Source organism: Podarcis cretensis (assembly GCF_951804945.1).
Source record: "Podarcis cretensis genome assembly, chromosome: 6".
Lineage (NCBI taxonomy): Eukaryota > Metazoa > Chordata > Lepidosauria > Squamata > Lacertidae > Podarcis > Podarcis cretensis.
Genome location: NC_137175.1, coordinates 43,432,400 through 43,446,213, shown reverse-complemented (window position 1 = coordinate 43,446,213; position 13,814 = coordinate 43,432,400).

The window sequence follows — 13,814 nt, the reverse complement described above, 5'->3', positions numbered from 1 at the left end:
TGATGTGAGCATGTTGTGCTGCCTTTTCCTTCCACTCCATTTTTGGCATTTTGACTTTGTTCCTTGTACGAGAGACCCTGTTTTTGCAACGGGTGTGACTTTGTACAAAATGTCACAACCAGCCACTTCTAAAACCTCAGGTCCCCCAGAGTGTCCATCTCATACAAGTACCGCTCGCTCCCTACACCCAGAAAAGTTTCTGCCAGATTAATATTCTAGAATATATCTAGGATCCAGACCGGAGGGAGATCTTAAATATTTGATACTTATTGTGCAGAAGGCAGAGTTAACGGCCAGCCTTTAGAATGCATCTGTAGAAAAACTTGGCAACAGAATCTGCTTCTGGTTTTAGATGGTTGGGATTTCTGCTTGGGCCTGAGCTCCTGGCTGAACCACTGCTTGGGCTTCCACCCTAGCCTGGCCACAGGACACCACCAGAACAGCTGGACAAAGGAGGACATTGTGGGTATCTCTAGCCATTTAGGATACATAACTGGGCAAGAGATGCCTCTTGAAACAGGATGTCAGGTGACCATGGGAGACCGTTCATGCCTTACTTCCTGCTTATATAATTTCCAGGTTCTGCTGGAGTTCTTAGTATTTGTTATTTATACATTATATTTGTAGCCCACCTTTCACCAACTGGTCCAAAAGTGGGAATGCAACAAGGGAATACAACAACGAAACAGCAGCAAGTCAATAAAACAGTCATATAGCAATGAAAACATCATTAAACATCTTCAAATGACACCATATCAACCAGCAGCAGCTTCAGACTGAGCGGCTCATTACAGTTATCACCCCCACCCAAAAACTGGAGCAAAGAAGCATGTCTTCATGAACCAACAAAGTCAGTGCTAGATGCATCTCCAAGGGGAAGTCATTCCAGAGACAGCCGATTTACTCTGCTCTTCCCAAAAAGAAAAAAGAGGCTTTCAGAGTGTTTTACAAATATCAATAAGATAGTCCCTCCACTTAGGCTTACAATCTAAAAGTCATGACACAAAGGGAAAATGGGTGGGGGAGGGAAGAGGGACAAAGGAAACTCGGGCAGTAATTATTTGTTACAGAGTTCTTGTAGTGACCAGTTGGGATGGAAAGAATTCAAGGACGGGAGAAGCCAAAGGCTGCACTCTCAGCTGAGCAGATGGAGAAGCCCTGTGGTCCCATCTTCCCCTCTGATGTAGCCTGCTTGATAACAGAGGCACATCTCTCTCCTGCATCATGATGATACCATTCTGCATTGCTCTTGTGTACCTTTCTCAGACTAACCTCCATCCCAGGCAGCAGTGAGCGTGGAACACCCTGTGGACCAGGCATTTCACAGAGAAGATGCTGGCATTTGGTTGCTTGCTTCTCCCATTTCCTTTACAGCACATTATCACCATTTGCAGTGTGTGTGTGTGTGTGTGTGTGTGTGTGTGTGAGAGAGAGAGAGAGAGAGAGAGAGAGAGAGAGAGTGTGCTGTCTAAGAGGTGCCCCATGCTGTGAGTGCTTGATGATTTGGGGCGATTACACCTGCCCCTGTTTGTAAAGGATATGATGGGGTTTTGTAAAGGAAACGGAGCCCTTTAACTGGGGGAGGTAGTGACTGTGCTTGTGCTGCGTGAAGACAGACTGACATGCCTTAATTAGATGTTTGTCCCTTCTAAGTGGAACTGATCTGCATATCAGGCTGACCCTCTTGCCCTCATCCCCATTAGCTCCGCAAGCTTCTCAGAAAACAGCCCTGATTGTCAGCTCAGGTCTGCCTTTCTTTCCAAAGGGCCTTCGTCCTGCTCTCTCAAATGCTCCAGCTGAGTGGTTGTGGGTGGGGTTTTTTGAGGGTGGGTGGACGGCTTGCTCTGCCCGCCCGCTCTCCTCCAATTCCTGCATTGTGCATCAGAGCTGGGCGCACGATTGTTAGCACATATTAATATTAATTTCTCATCAACCCAAATCCTGCCCTTCTCTGTATGCAAATCAGAAATAGATTTTCCCCCTAATTAAGTTTTAATATGGCCCTAGAATGGCATGGGAGCAACAAGATTAATAATAAAAGTCCTGCATCCTTCAGACAACAGGCTACAAGACAGCAAGAGGGGAGGTGCGGAGGGTGAAATCTGAGGCTCCGGATGTTTTGCCTGGAAGGCATTTCTCTGCAACAGAACTTTTGCTTGCTCCTCCTGTCTCCTGGCCGTCCTTGGCAAATGAGGGATGCTGCTCCTGCCGCTGCTTCGCTTGATTGGAATCGGCAGGGCTCCAAGCAAAATGCCTGCGAGGAGAAACACTGAACTTGTGCTCATGAATGATCTTACCTGGCAGGGCCTGTTGTAAGAGACTAGCAGACTTGGGTCTGGCAAGATGGCCACGGCCTGATAGCAAAACTTTCCCCCTCCCAACCTCATCCTGGAAAAATTATTTCCATATTTTATATCTATCTATCTATCTATCTATCTATCTATCTATCTATCTATCTATCTATCTATCATCTATCTATCATCTATCTATCTATCTATCTATCTATCTATCTATCTATCTATCTATTATCTATCTATCTATCTATCTATCTATCTATCTATCTATCTATCTATCATCTATCTATCATCTATCTATCCTATCATATGTATAGCCCATCTCTCCTCCAAAGAGGTCAAGGTAGCAAACATATTTCACTTCCTCCCCATTGTATCTTTACAAACAATCCTTTGAGGTAGGTTAGGCTGAGTGACTGGGACGCAGGTGGCGCTGTGGGTTAAAGCCTCAGCGCCTAGGGCTTGCCGATCGAAAGGTCGGCGGTTCGAATCCCTGCGGCGGGGTGCGCTCCCGCTGCTCGGTCCCAGCGCCTGCCAACCTAGCAGTTCGAAAGCACCCCCGGGTGCAAGTAGATAAATAGGGACCACTTACCAGCGGGAAGGTAAACGGTGTTTCCGTGTGCAGCTCTGGCTCGCCAGATGCAGCTTTGTCACGCTGGCCACGTGACCCGGAAGTGTCTCCGGACAGCGCTGGCCCCTGGCCTCTTAAGTGAGATGGGCGCACAACCCCAGAGTCTGATGGGCAGGGGTACCTTTACCTTTACCTTTTTAGGCTGAGTGACTGTGACTGGCCCACGGTTACCCAGTGAGTTTCATGGCTGAGCAGGGATTTAAAGCCTGGCCTCCTAATCCTTATCCATGCTAGCCACTTCACCACATTGGCTCTTAATATGAGCCAACTTCTCTTATATGTGAAGTTGCGATGTTTTTGCCCCAATGTGTATCTGTTTATATTTGCTTATTTTGAACCTTCACCCCCCCCGTGGCCCCTTTTCTGCTTAAATATTTTAAGCGACATTGAAATGTGGGGCATTTCTAGCTATAGGTTAGGTTCCTTGGTATTGTCATTATCTCCCCCACCCTTTTTGTTTCAGAAACTGGCTTTTATATAGATATTGGCAAACACTGAAGTGACACCAATGCTATAGGAAAAACCTCCAGCTTTGGCATTTCTTGAATGCATGCCTACTGCATACAGCAGACCCTCCAAGTGTCCCTATTTTCCAGGGACGTCCCTGATTTAGAGAAGCTATTCCAGTTTCTGATTTGGCCCCAGAATGTCCCACTTTTCCTTAGGCTATCTCTATTTTCATTAGAGAAATGTTGGAGGTTATGGAATTATCCGACCCCCGAGCCGTCTGAAGGCAATCCCGTATAAGGAAGTTTTCTTTTTAATGTTTAATGTTTTCATTACGTTGGAAGCTGCCCAGAGTGGCAGGGGCAACCCAGTAAGATGTGTGGGGTATAAATAGTAAAATTATCATTATGGAATGGGACGTCCCTATTTTCATCAGAGAAATGTGGGAGGATATGCATACAGTGAGATATATGAAACCGTCTTTGACTTTTCAGTTAGCCCTGTAGCTAACTATCAGGTCCCACAGATGAGTATCTGACTTACTCAAGAACCTTTTTTGCAGGCCAAAAGCCTTCTCAGCTTTCAGGTAGGTCCACCTGGGCCCTTATACCTTTTAAAACCAGGAAGTGTCATTCAAAAAATGGCTGTAGCCTCTCAGATACTATATACCACAATAAAGATATGTTAGAATTTGCATCCTACTTTAAGCTATACCAGGAGCTTGGAATAGCATGTGGTTCAGGGTTCGCTGTGGCATACATCCAATTGGCAGCATTTTCACCACCTGTGCTCACTTGCATTTATCTACCCTGCAATTTGGGTTGAATGGTATGCAGACAGGAAGACATCTCATACAGATTTACTTGGATTGCACCTTTGCTAAGTTCTTCTCTATGCATGGATTGCCCTGCGTATCAGGACACTTGATTTGTTCTTGTGTGTGTGCTTGAGAGAGCGCCAGGGTGTTATGTACTGAGCTGAATCCTAGAACAATAGGATCCAGAATGTAGCAGTCTGATTGGTCCGCAGGAGCCACCCAATCCAGCTCCAGGTGGAAATGAATCAGCGACCTGATTGGCCTGCAGGAACAGCCCGGACTTAGCCAGTCACGCGGGGCCCATTGTGTAAATAATGTATATATAGCTAGACGTTTTGGGGAAAGTTTCATTGATTGCTACTATGAGCTGAATAAAGAGCATGAAATTCCGAGTATATTTCTCTCTCTCTCTCTCTCTCTCTCTCTCTCTCACACACACACACACACACACACACACACACAGAGAGAGAGAGAGAGAGAGAGCTCTCTAGAAGGGAACAGTTACTGCTAGAGGAGAAGCAAGATGGCTTTTAGGGGTGGGGGTTGGCATCACCTAGATCTAGTCTGACAGAATCTTAACTCAAGGCCACAGGGGTTTCATTACCCATCTCGGTACAGTTTCAAGGTCATTGCAATCAGCTGAAAGAGAGAACACAGTGACTTTTACATCAGTGCTGATACCTACAGGTGCTCATCAGACATATGTTCTTACTCTCGGCTGGGGAATTGCATCCTTTCAAAGTGCCAGAATAACTTGGAGACTCCTTTATGTGCATCCTCACACACTCCAAAAGAATCTCATTCTCTTTTTCTTCTGACTGCAGATATTACTGATCCCATGGAGTTTAGCAAAAGGTCAGGCATATGTCATGTAAGTTTCCCATCTCCAAATGCTGTATGTCTGTTTCAGGTAGCACTCCCAGCACTGCCTTTCGGCATAGTGACAAGTATGCATATGCCAAAACCATTAGGACTGAAGTTGGCCTATAACTGAGATTTGATGCCACATTTTACTACTACTGAGGGGCACACATTATTACTTTGTATTACATGCACACATAAAATGCTTTATGTGTACAAATCAGGGCAATGCAATGTGTGCATGGAACTGATATATTGCTACTCAAGTATATTGGCTGAGTGGTGGAGGATGGATTGGCTGCTATTCCCTGTCACCGTGGCATCCAGCAGTGAACACTCGTCAGTCATCATGCTTGAAGCAGTCCGTAGGGATGGTAAGGGTTGACTGTGGATGCCCTCCATTTGTTGGCCAACTCTTATTTCTCTCTCTGGCTTTTTTTGCTAGATGGGTTACACCTTCACCTTTCAAGTGGAAATGATTCATGTCTGGTCTTAGAAACCTCCCTATGCCTGCCAATTAAGTTTGCAGAATGAAACCACAAGAGCAGGATTAGTCTAAGTGGTCCCTCTAGATATTGCAGGGCTACAATTCCCATCATCCCTAATTATTGGCCATGCTGGGTGGGGCGGATGGGAGTTATCGAGTTAAACAACATTTAGAGGAAACCATGCTGGCTACTCCTGATAAAAACGAAAGGAAAATATTCTTGCTGGGTCAGGTTAAATATCCTTTCAGGGGAGTGCTATGGTCCCCAAGCTGATAAACATAGGGTGGCGCTGTGGTCTAAACCACTGAGCCTCTTGGGCTTGCCGATCAGAAGCTTGGCAATGGGGTGAGCTTGCATTGCTCTGTCCCAGCTCCTGCCAACCTAGCAGTTCAAAAGCACGCCAAAAAGTGCAAGTAGATAAATAGGTACCACTCTGGCGGGAAGGTAAACAGCATTTCCGTGCGCTCTAGTTTCTGTCATGCTGTTCCATTGTGCCAGGAGCAGTTTAGCATTGCTGGCCACATGACCCAGAAAGCTGTCTGTGGACAAACGCTGTCTCCCTTGGCGTGAAAGTGAGATGAGCACTGCAATCCCATAGTCGCCTTTGACTGGACTTAATGGTCCAGGGGGTCCTTTACCTTTTAAACATATAGGGCAGCACCTTACAGGTTTTGTGGGACCCCATCTTCTGTTGGCCCCATCTAGCATGGTCAGTGGTCAGCCACAGGTTCCCCATCCCTTCTGCCCTGCTGATCTTGCACCAAATGCTGTTACATCAACCTAGGTGCATTCTGCTCTTGTCTGTACAACTCTGTGTTGCAGCTACACCTTTTTAAGGATCAGGGTGCCTGGGCATTCCTATTTCAAGCTTCCCTTCTGTAAGCTGTAGCATACTGTAGCAAGGCTGTAATCTTTTAGTTTTGTACTACTGTATTCTATGTTGCAGTCTTCTGTAGCGGCTATAATTTCAAATGGTAACAGCATGGCCAGGCACCATAACTCATCTACTGATAAAACATTAAGACTGGGGTAGAGAGGAAGAGCCATAGAAATAATCTCCACAATCACTGTACTGTGCTGGAGCCTGGAAGAATTAATGTCCGTACTATGGCCAGTTTGGGTAAACTTGGACAAGCAAAACAGAAAAACAAAATGGTTAGTTTCCATGAGCACACACAAGCATATATGCACATTTGAAACTGACAACATTGGTTTTTTGTAAAAAACAAAACAAAACCATTTCTTCAAATTCTCTGCTCTCTCCACTACCCGTTTTTACTTTATTTTGTTTACAGAGCTTTACTACCTGATCCTATGGCTTGCTGGGCCCGCAAATAAATACTTGGGATGGATTTGCTGGCTGCTGAGCCAACCTAGGCAGCAGTGTTACAGCAGTGGTACAGCAGCAATTCCAGGACATTATTCATGCATTCCAAGCATTACCCTGGTGCAAAGGTTTTAAACAGCAAAGCCAAAGTTGCAGCTGCAGAGAATAAGCTAGGCTTACCGAGAGTCCAGATTCAAACATGACTATTACTTTAAAATATATACTTATACTTATAATAGAATAGCATGAGTTGTATTAGACCCGTTTGAGTGTGGAACATTCCTTTTGAGCGTGGGGCATTATTTTCCAAGGGAAGCCCTTTTCCTCATGTTGCTACTGCAGGGGGCGTTTCCCATGGAGAACTGACTGCTGCTTCTACTAGCCAAATACCCCTCCCTTGCTTTTGTATTGATTTTACCTGGCAGGTGTGTGTTTAGGAATTGCACATTTGCTAGCAGAATGTGTAGCTCTGTGCCTCCATATGGTGACCACGCCTGGGGAGCTTTCAGTTTTCTTTAGGAAGCTTTCTTATAGATTCTACAGCAGGGGTGGCTAACTTGTGACTCTCCAGATATTGCTGGACTCCAGCTCCCATCGGCCCCAGCCAGTGTGTTCAATAGGGATGATGGGAGTTATAGTTCAGCAGGTAAAAGGTAAATGGGGATGGGGATGCGGGTGGTGCTGTGGTCTAAACCACTGAGCCTCTTGGGCTTGCTGATCAGAAGGTTGGTGGTTTGAATCCCCGTGATGGAGTGAGCTCCCATTGCTCTGTCCCAGCCCCTGCCAACCTAGCAGTTTGAAAGCACCCCAGTGCAAGTAGATAAATATCTGGAGGGCCACAGGATCTCCTGCTTCTCCTGCCACTGCTACAATGTGGTTTACATGCAGAGGATCCAAGGTTCTCCAGGTAGGGCTAGAATGACTCCCTTCTGAAACATTGGAGAGGTGCTAGAAGCCAGTATCAACAATATACCAGTGATCTGACTCAGTGTAAGGCAGCTACTTAGGTTCCTGATGTGATAGGAGAAAGTGTATCTCCTTCACTTCTCCTTGCTATAGAGTTGTTAAAGGCAGGTAAGCATTATTTGGGACAGGAAGTGGCATAATAACCAACCAGATATCCTACCTGAGGCCACCCAGTGGTTGAGCACTACCCATGGCCAATTAGAATAATACTCATGAGTTTATACAGATGGAGAGAACCAATTTTCTAATGCAGGATCTGGGAAGAGAAGACCTGAGACTTGAAAATAATTGAGCTTTTGATGTTCATTTGATTTTGCTTACAGATTTTGCATTTGAACTTGAATTAATTCACACTTGGTTTGTTTCATTTCTAATGTTAATTAGTACGCATTTGATTACTTCAGGTTTGAGCAATTCATCTTCAGCTGATTTATTTTTTTACATTAAGCAATGAGCTTGAGAGGTATTACAGTCTCAGCTCACTGTGTGAATTGGCCTTGAATGGTGAGAAGGCTGGCAGAGTCACCAGCCTTGGCAGAATCAGAAGGGGCAGGACTCTCCTGATTCTGCCCCACTCCCCAATTTGTTGCAGGATCTACTACATCCTGATTGGCCGCAAAACCTATATAACTCCTTGTTGGTCAACTCCAGATTTGGACTTTTACACAACAATACATGACCATCAAAACAGGCCTGTCTGTTCTCTCTTATCTTCAACCTTTTATCTTCCAGTGCAGGGGTGCAGAACCACAATCCTGCAGGCCAAATGTAGCCCTCTGGGCCTCTCTGCCCCCAGAAAGCTTCACAGGCTGCACCCCTCAGTGGCCTTGTTTTCCTCCTAAGTGTTTCTGCCTGGCTAGAATGTGTCTTTAAAAATGTCTCTTGCTTGCCTGGATGGAGGTTGGATGGGGCAGGTGAGTGTGTGCAGAATCTAGCACAGGTGAAATTTACATTTGTCGCTCTGCCCACTGGCATGTGGCCCTCTGTAGATTGCCATGAAGGGAATGTGGCTCTCAGGATGAAACAGGTTACCCACCCTGTTGTAGGTTGCATTTCTCTAGTCATAGATCTGGCCTAATTCCTCAGGTGAACTCGGCAAATGGTTCATCCATCTCCAGTGGTTGAGTTCTTGCCTTTCAGGTAGACACACAGCTATGGTAGGAAGAGCTGGTTAATTTATATCAGTGAAACCTTGACCTGTGGCTCCTGAAGCTCTTTCCTTCTAGACACCTTGGTGGATAGAGCACATGTTTTGCATGCAAAAAGGTCCCACTTTCAATCTCTGGTATCTCCAGTTAAAAGGGCCCAACACTAAGTAATGAGATCCTGAAGAAGGGCTGCCAGTCATAATAGAAAATACTGGGTTATATGGATAAACAGAGCAAGGGAGTATAAGTTCCTTTCTATGTTCCTAAGTAACTTCCATGCCGCCTGCTGATCTTGCCAAGTAACCAGCCCCAAACTTCTCTAGAAAGTTAAAATTAATTAATTAAACCAAAAAAGGTCAGCATGAGTCAAAGTGCGGGTATATATCTTTTTTCCAACTTTTGTTTCATTAAAATAGAGCTTCAGTTCTTTTCACCCTCACCCGTCGTGCTATGATCTGTGACCCTGCTGTAAGTCTTGATGAGGAACATACTGAGTTTTGATAAATGAGTTAATGAGATTTGAAAGATGATAAAGCCAATGGATGAGGCCTGCAATTCTGAACATGGTTCATAGCAAATTGGAACCACGGGGCTCTTGGGGAGATTAGTTATGATGACCCCCCTCCCATCTGATAGCTCAGTAAATGACTCATTTGTTTCTTTTTTTGTCCCCTTGTACTCTCAACAGGCATACATTTAATAGGAAGCTACCTGCTTGAAATCACTAGTGTTCTTTTAATTAATGGTCTCTTTGTTCTTGCATTCAAAGAGACTATTTTAATGATCAATGTTTAACAGTTAAAGAGATAAATAAAAAGTGTTTCTGTATCTACATAGTATGGTCTGGTTGCACACTAGTATAGAGCTGGGACATGTTTCATACATGGTAGAGTGCAGATCCTAGGACGGGACAGCCAACAAGATGCCTCCCCCTCCCTAGAAATTCTTGGACTCCAGCTCACATCAGCCCCAATCAGCAACGCCCATGATCAAGGATTATGTGAGCTGTAGTCCAACAACATCTGAAGGGCACCATTTGGGTGACCTATGATGGATGGGTTGTGCTCTGAAGCCAATGACTTCAATCTTATTGGGAAAGGTGTTGTGACCAACTGGTTTGGAACACATTTCATAACATGCCTGTTTTTTTAAGTGCTGCGAGCTCATAACCAGAGCCTGTGGTATCTGGGCTAGGATTAAAAGGGTTAACTTGCCCGTAGTTTTGTGTTGCTGCTTCCCCTTGTTGGAAAGCCAAGAGTTGCACAACAAATTCCAAAGCATCCACATGATTTTGATCTTTCTGTGATGTGCACACCTTGGTCCTTTCGAATGCTCTGCTGGCCCCAAAGCCATTGGAATGAATCTGTCTTGTGCTGATGCAGAATAGTTTTATGAGTTGACACTTGAATTCCTCTCTCAACAAGTTTTGTCTCTGATTATGTTTAAAATGTTTGTTTTGCTTAGCTCTGTTTGAGAGGTTGTCACTGTAATATTTCCCAGTCCAACTAAAGCTAGTCATGACTAAAGTCTCTCCACATGTTTTTGAATGTGTGTATGGTAGAAGCTCTGCTCCTAACTAACATGTGATCATTGTGCTTCCAACTGTATCCATGGAGGGCTCTGGAAAAGTGGGCTGCTGGATGCATGAAGAAGAATATAATGTAATATAAGAAGAGCCCTGCTGGGTCTAGTCCAACATTCTGTCCCCAGAGTGGCCACCAGAAGCCCATGAGAAGCCTGTAAGAGTACAGTCATACGCACAAGGATCTTTTTAAACACTATGATGAGCATGGCCACAGAATAAAGATCTACAAGGGTGGGAGGAGACCAGTTGTGCCTCCTGTTTCCAAGAGGCTGCTGTAGAGGTAGCACGGGGGGAGGTGGGGTGCCTAGAAGACAGCAGATCCAGCCTGCAAGGGGTGCTGCAGCTGTTGTCACTGTAGCAGCACCACCAGGCTATGCATTCCTCGGAGGCCAGATCTGCTGCCCCTGTGGATCCTGCTTCCTGAAGTGGTCACCCCACCTTGCTTCATGGGTGGGCCAGCCCTGATGATACAGATACGTACATCAGGACCAGAGCCTGCCATCATGATGCTGCCCCACTGGGTGCATTCATTATACATAGCTAAAAGAATGGAAGAAACTTTGGTCCCATGGAAATAAGTAGAGTGTTGGTCATGAGTAAAGGAAGCCTCATTGCTTTTAATGGGATTTAGCTGGATCAGGCTCCTGGATTTCCCCTTTAAGCTTCAGCAGAGTCTTCTATCAGTAACTTTCCTTCTGCACACTCTTGAGTCTGCATAAAGCCCAGGGCAGTCTGGTAGCGGCCAAACTTCCCTTGATTGCAGCTGTGAAAGCTACCATTAATCCAAACAATAACCATTCTCTTGCAAAGAAAGATTCAGCAGTAAATTTCTCTCCCCCCCCCCTTTTTAAAAAAAGAATAAAATAAAATCAAGTACTTAAAATAGAGTGTGGCACACAATGCCCTCAGCTGGATTTTCCTGAATTTAATAAATTGCACATGAAACTCACAAAGCTGTTTACACTAAGAAGGACGAGGGTGGGAAGGTAGAGAGCAGAAGGTGCCATGGAGGTGCCTGATGTGTTAGATTGTTATTCCCCAAGCAAATGTAAGATGTAAACAATAATAACGGCAGTGACAGTGGCAGCAGAAGTCTTCTGGTTTGCAAGAGGGAGATGAGACCTCAAAGTGGGGCAGGGATACATGCTTTCAACAAGACTTTCACACTGCAAATGAAACCATCAGCCGAGGAATCGTTCTTTGGTCTCCCAAATAGATCATTTCTTCATCCCATCTGTTTTTCTTAATGTTCCTGTTATTTACTCAGGAAGGCTTAACTGCAGCATAAAACTTTCCCCTTTATCATGTTCATAGATTTTAAGGTCAGAAGGAAGCATTGTGAACATGAGTTTTCTAATCTTCCGTGTAGCACAAAGTAGAGAAATTCACCCATAATTCTTGCATTCGGCCCATTAACCTGTGGCTGAACTACAGTGTATTTTTTGGAAATGCTCCTGCAAGTGATGTCTGTTGGCAAGCAAATAATTGATTTACCCATTCAACACCCCCCATTGCAGTCATATATTTGGGACGCCTTCACTAAGTATACCCTCATAGTTTCTTGGGTCCAAACAATGCATTATATGCAGTCACATATATATTTCTGACTTTTTCTTTATTTTACCAGAAGCAGATTCCCGTGGAAGATGTGGCTGCCTAACTCTTCCCCTCCCATCTCTTTTTCTGTTCAGCCTCTCCCCTCCAGCTGCTTTTCATCCTGTTGGGGGGGGGGGAAACGTACCAGTATCTTTCTCATCACGGGGTCCAAAGCTGTGTGGGGAGAAGCTTTTGATTGGGAAAATAGTATGAAAGCCACTTGCCCCCCAACACCAGGACTTCATGGAAACTCACAGCCTCTTGTCTTTTCAAGAAAACAGAGGAAGATGCAGGTGTCTATGTGGCTACTTCAGTGCATTGCAGATTGGACAAAAGCTCTGACCATACTGAATTTCCAGTTCCATCAGCCCATGGCAAGGAAATATTGAGCCACGTGCTGAATTCAGCCCAGAACTGGAGTTTGACATATTGTTGTACATGCTGCAGTATTTATGTTTGCAATATGCAAAACACAGATCCAGATTGAACAGAAGAGAATGGATATGCGTGCCTCACTATATGAGCTGATACAGCTGGACCGGTTCCCCACAGCTCTCATGCGCCGGCTCTGAAAACAGGTTCTAGGACTTACCATGGTGTGCAGATAACTTGCAATGAAGTGCGTTTTATTGTTCAGAAGCTGTGTATAATGCACCCATAGATCCATGATTGTAACTCCAGGTGATGGTTGTGATTGTGTGATAGAATTTCACTTGACCCTTGTAATCATATGGCTAAGTTCACAATCCTGAACGGAGTGTGATTTCCCCCCCACCCTGGGTGTAATAACAGTCACAATCATTCATTTACAGTGGTACCTCAGGTTAAAGACACTTCAGGTTAAAGACACTTCAGGTTAAAGACGCTTCAGGTTACAGACTCCGCTAACCCAGAAATAGTACCTCAGTTTAAGAACTTTGCTTCAGGATGAGAACAGAAATCATGCTCCGGCGGCGCGGTGGCAGCAGGAGGCCCCATTAGCTAAAGTGGTGCTTCAGGTTAAGAACAGTTTCATGTTAAGAACGGACCTCCAGAACGAATTAAGTTCTTAACCTGAGGTACCACTGTACCTCCATGGATAACAGTCTGAAACCTATCACACCACCAGTTTCAGCATTGCAGCTCAATTTTGATATGAGTGTACTTTTGGTATGTTGTGCCAGTGCCGAATCTGTTTTCATATACATGGGATGTGCCAGTGGTTCTCCAAACTGTGGACCATGGTTCCCTTTCAGGCAACTTTCCTCCCAGATTATGATGAAACAATAAAAGTCCCAAGGCCCTCGTTGCTTCATATCAGAAGAAACGGCTATAAACAAGGACTGTTGTAATGGAAGGATCCATCTGAGTTTTACTTCTACTACATTTTAGTTCTGCTTCTGCACTGGTTAGGCTTTTAGGGTTGTTATGAAATGGTTTAAAATAATGGTTTAAAATGGTTTTATATTGTACTTGGACTTGGATTTGTCATTTATATATGTGAGCTGCTTTGTGGAGCATGGTTTCCAAAAAGCAGATTATAAATCCTATAAATGAATAAACATGCAAGTGAGTAGGCTGAAAAGCATTTCCATAGGAAAGGGCGATGAATTAAAAGCCCTCTCCTCCTGGACTCCAGTGCTGCTGAACCAGGGTTCTAAGAAAGCAGAAGATG